Consider the following 6,000-nt stretch of genomic DNA (forward strand, 5'->3'; position numbering starts at 1 on the left):
CTCTCTCTCTCTCTCTCTCTCTCTCTCTCATCGTCCTCCACACAAACTTCACCCTTGATCTTAGTGTCATCCTCATATGAGCACTCAAGCACGACCCATTCACCTCACCTCACCCACTCTTAAAGCACACCTTGAAGACGCTTCCACAATTGATCTTACTCATCTGACCCTTACATCACTCACAGATCCCTCACAGTATCACAGTTGAGACTCCTACACCTCCAGTCCATCAAAGCGCCTGGTCCCAGCTCCCCATAGCCCCGACACTGAATACATCAATAGTAATCAACACCCCAACCATCATATAACTCCACCCCACAGCCCTGTCACACCTTCCATTTCCTGGGGAAGGAAGAAGGACGAAGGGCGGGGAGAAAGATGTGGGAAGAGGAAAAAGGAAGTGGAGGAGATTGAAGAGTGAAATTAGGCGTGGGAGAGGATAAAGTTATGAATGAAAAGTATTTCAGGAAGAGGTAAGAGGACGTTATATTTAGTATTGGTAGAACTTATAGTAGTGGTACTAGTGATGGTGGTTGTGCAGCTTGGGAGTTTTCGATAATCTCAGAGTCAGCTGCTGGAGCATGGTGGTGACGCCTTGACGCCATAGCAACAACAGCAGACCTGTTTGTATGTGTGACGAGAGGGTGAGGTAAGAAAGCATTTTCTTATCACCGTTTCCTGAGTGGCAGCTCCATCCCATACGTGCCTCTCGTGGCTCCAGAAGGGAAAGATCTTATGTAACGTTTGTGTGTGAATATAAAGCGTGTGTTAGACATTGGTATGGTATGTTCATATTAGGATTATAATGCCCATCAGGACACGAAGGTATAGCGGCACACGTGAGCTGTCAGCCAAAACACTGAAGAAAACAAATTCCTTAGAGATTTGTAGTAGTTGCCAGACTTAAGGATGTGGTTATATGATGTCATTAAATGGAAGGAGTCAGAAGCAAGCCATAATTAAAATGTAGAAACTTTTTTCGGCGTTCAGTGGACTTGACTCACCTCATACAAGGTCTCAGACATTGTCAATATATGTATATTAAATAGAAGAAATAGAATTAAGTAGCAGCATCATGCAAGGGTATTTGTCTCACATGACCTACCAACTCTACGTGTTCCTTACGCCTTTAATGTGGAATACATTGGACTCATTGTTTCCCCAGCCTTGTTAATGCCGTACAACAATATTAGAAATTACATCAAACTATGCCTTTGTTTTCTCTGTTGGCAATCCAGCTTGATGAAAATCTCAATGTAGGATGGACGCACAAATTGCATTATTTGTTCTTTTGTAACACACACACACACACACACACACACACACACACACACACACACACACACACACACACACACACACACACACACACACACACACACACACACACACACACACACACACACACACACACACACACACACACACACACACACACACACACACACACACACACACACACACACACACACACACACACACACACACACACACACACACACACACACACACACACACACACACACACACACACACACCTCCTCATCATCATCATCCTACCACCACCACCACCACCACCACTACCACCACGCCAGCCTCCAGTGAGCGAGTGGGCACAAGCACGACACAGACACATCAGGGTTTATCTGCAGCAGACAAACGATAGCAGCACAACACAAACAATCACACAAATACAGGTGTTCTAAAAAAAAAAAAAAAAAAAAAAAAATACCGACCACTCATATTATTGCAGTGAAAAAAAGTGTATTACGATAATTTTGCTTTGAAATTGCACAAACTATCGATGTATGATTTCCCGTTTTTTATTTAACCATCCATCCAGCAATTGGTTTTGTAATATAACTCTTCACTGCTCCCCAATGACAACCTTTCCGGGGCTGTAAACAAATGATAGAGACTTGTGCACCTGACCCGCATCCTCACAGCTAGGACGGACACACACACACACACGCTTGCATCACACTGAAAGTAGGTTAAACTGGTTGCCACTTTCTGCCGGGTGACGCTTTGGGTGATGGAGTGGAGTGGAGGTTAATAGAAGGGCGAGAAGGGCATCGAATTTTCCACTACGTTCTTGTACTTGTATATGCTGGCGGTGACAAGACGAGAGGATTAACCAATTGGCCTTGCTTCCGCTGTGCTTTGTGTGTTTCCTCTTCATCTTTAGTCGCGTTTTTGTTGACAAGTAAGAAAAATAGAGACAATTTTTGGATTCTTTTGAGGGATGATTTGAAATAGAAGGAAAATGATTAACAGTGAAAATAAATGTAATATATGATTGTTCAGATCGTTCTTTGTACCATCTATTGAGGGATATATTTGTTTCTCTCTCTCTCTCTCTCTCTCTCTCTCTCTCTCTCTCTCTCTCTCTCTCTCTCTCTCTCTCTCTCTCTCTCTCTCTCTCTCTCTCTCTCTCTCTCTCTCTCTCTCTCTCTCTCTCTCTCTGTGTCAAAGATATTAGCTCCCATATTGAGATCACCATTCCAGCTCCTCCCCATCCACTCAGCTGATGTACTTCTGTCATACAACTTATACAGTTCATACAACGTGAAATAGAAGGGTATACGGTAGAGTAATTGGCAGTATACTCATTCACTCACTCACTCACTCACTCACTCACTCACCTTTCACTGCAGCTAAAGTGTGCATTAGATCAGTCGTATTTTTCCTTAATAGTTGCGTGTAATGACTTTCTCTCTCTCTCTCTCTCTCTCTCTCTCTCTCTCTCTCTCTCTCTCTCTCTCTCTGATTCGTGCCTATTCTTTTCATGTGAATTACTTACCTTAAAAATTCGATGTCAAGTTTCATTCAATAAGCAAGAATTATGAATAAGAATTGTGTAGTTTACTAAAATATATTCACTCTCTCTCTCTCTCTCTCTCTCTCTGATCGGACGCGTCACATTATCAGTTTGGCGTCGGTTCTCTGGTTCCTCAGTTCCTCAGTTCTTCCGTTAAGGCGCGGCAGTCGAGGCGGAAAGCTGCTGCAGATGACGAGGGTATCAGAGTTCAGTGTTGCCTGATTCACCTCCCTCGCAGATTGACTCGCTGTTGTTGTCTTCCTTTGCCATTCTCTAAAGATAATTACACCAAATGCAGCAACAATGGCTCGGCTGCGGGAGAGAACGAGACAGGCAGGAATGAATTTTTCTCTTTGTGAAGGGAAAATAGCGACACTTGTTTTATTTTTTGTTATTTCCTCTTATCTTTTTTTTTTCCTTTATTTTCGTCTGATATTTTCCGTGGCAGTATATTTATTGTTTTATTTGACGCGTGTCCCTCGGGTCAAGCTGTCGCGGAGGTTATGAAAAAATGTCGGCTGTCACGCACGTTTTTGGCAGGGCAGTAATAGAGGTAAGTGAATATACGACCTGACGGGATGTGTTATTAATTTGTGTGTGTGTGTGTGTGTGTGTGTGTGTGTGTGTGTGTGTGTGTGTGTGTTCATATACAGGATAATGAGTTGAACGAAATTGATTTCCTAACAGTTGAAAGTACCTAATGACTTCCTCCCGACCAATCTAGTTACTTCAGTAAAAGACAAGCAGGGAAAGTTTTAATTAACTCTTTGTTGTGCGTCCAGGAACACACGCCAGGCCCCACAACACTCCCGCCCCTCTCCCCGCCTCGCCTCGCCATTCCCAGACCCACACTGCTTGACGAACCGTAACACAAGATCCTTCGCAGTTTTTCGGGAAGGTGGGAATCTTAATTTTAGATACTTGTCTTGTGGCCAATTTCACAGTCTTCTATTTGTTCGGGAGCTTACCACTATGGGAATCATTTGGGTTCTATAGCTTACAAAAAGACTTATGGAATTGCCCCCTGTCGCCCTACTAGTTCGTTTTTGGTACGCTCTCAAACAAAAGGCAACGGTCAAAATTGATTGTGGAACTTGATCACGACTGAAGTACTTTTGTTAGTTAGCTAACAAGCGACATGCGAAAAAGGATGATTGTGGAACTGGTCTTTAGTCACAGCACGCAATGTTCCTCTCTACAATACTTAAGATCCCAAACACTTTCCCTTCCTCCTACAACCTACAACTCTTTATAGATCCACAACATGCTTACTTATCCACAACCATCATTATACAACCCACAGCAATCCAGAAGTACAACATTTCCATATTCTTAAATCCCAACATTTCTATACAGTTCACAATACTCCCTCTACCCAAAACACTCACTCAACACTCCTACAACAACACAACACTTTCCTAACTTCTAACACTCCCCTGACTCACAACACTCCAGCCAAGCAGTGGCACCTTAATCCGGCAACACATATACAACAACAGTTCTCTCCCAGCCAAGCAAAGCAGCCCCGTCACGGTTGTGGTTCTATACACACTCTACCTTTCCCTTAGTTTCCCTCCTGCTTCGTTCCCTCCCTTCCTCCCGCAGAGTGCCAATCAGACTGGCCGCCCTCACCACCCGTCGATCAGGATTGGCTGGCCTTGGCACTTCCTCAACTTGGTGGTGTCTCTGATGAAGCAATAGTTTGTCGTGTTTCACCTTCCTTCTTCCTTTGACGAGATAAGAGGTCCTCTGCTTGTGCCCCGCGCGAGACAAGCAAGTGAAGGAGGAGGTTAATAATGCCACTGCCTGAAATTTATTGAAGTTTTGTTAAATTTGGAGCATTTTTTTTTTGTTTATCTATTTTTTTCTTCTCTCGTTTTTGTATTCGTATATTGAGTTTCTTTAATGCAGTTATTCAAGAAGGATTAATTAGTTTTGATGAATGTTGACACAATGGAGCGAGGGAGGGTGATTATATCCTTTTGTTCTCGCTAAGAAGCAGCAGCAGTCTGAAGCAAACGTAAACACTCGCGGTAAAATAAGCCAGGCGGCGCACCGGGGGTCGAGTGGTCTTACCGGTGAGACAAAAGAATGACGTAGCGGCCTCCTTGTGTACCCCCCGACGAGTTATTGTTCATCCCTGAAGGCACCGTGACGGCACCACCTTGGGGCATGGTGTAGTGGGAAGGGGGGAGGCCTGCACCACTGTTATCTGACTCTTGTACGTTGTAACCTTTGAAATGAAAAGTAATATGATAAACTTCCTATGAAAATTCAAGAGTGAGCATCGGTGAATCCCTGCGTCATCGTACATCCATCTTTAAGCGAGTAATGTTGCCCGGAGTGGTAACCTGACTCCTCAGCTGCATGTTAAAGGTGAGGGGCAGCGGCGGCACCACGGGGGCGTCGTCTCATTACTCGAGTGGTGTTGTATCATCTGCTCTATCCTGACGCGGGTGTACCCTTGTGGCGTCCCAGCGTGTCAGAGGTTAATCTGTGAGGCGAGGCGAGGCGAGGCGAAACGAGGCTCTTCCCTGCGCACTTTACCTCCTGCCACCTCCACCAGTGTGTCACCGCATGAGTACTTATTAAGCAGCATATACGCTTCTGGTTGGAGGCGACGTTCACTATGGCACTGAGCAACTTGCATCAGTATTCCAATTTGCTGCACTCGATGAAAATGGTTCATTCATTAGTGTAATGGACATTTTCTCTCGAGCACCAAAGGGAGATCAAACAATACACGACAGTGAGGCAGATTAATCAAAGAGTAACAAAAATAACAATAAGTACCGCTTCACTTGATGTTCCTGTTTGCTGTGTCTACACTCCGCACTCTCTGGCGATACGTACGTGGGCAGGGCGCGGGGTGTGGCCATGATTGCTGGTGCGGGCACAGCAGAGCAGTGTTATTTATGGAAGATGTATCAAGAGAAGGAAAAGTAGTACAGACATGGGACCGATGTTGATGTGCGTAGCCATGGATACTACTGGAGGAGCAAAAAATCCTTATCTAAAGAAAAAAGTATACATCGATAGGAGAAGAAAATAATAATAAACCTTAGGCTCAAGAGAAGAGAGGACGATCCCGTACAACGATAAACTCTCGCCTTTCACGAGCAGACTATAGCGGCAAAAGAGCGTTAAAAAAAATCTTATTAAATTTGAGAGAAAAATTC

Source organism: Portunus trituberculatus, chromosome 41, assembly GCF_017591435.1.
Source record: "Portunus trituberculatus isolate SZX2019 chromosome 41, ASM1759143v1, whole genome shotgun sequence".
In the NCBI taxonomy this organism is placed as follows: domain Eukaryota; kingdom Metazoa; phylum Arthropoda; class Malacostraca; order Decapoda; family Portunidae; genus Portunus; species Portunus trituberculatus.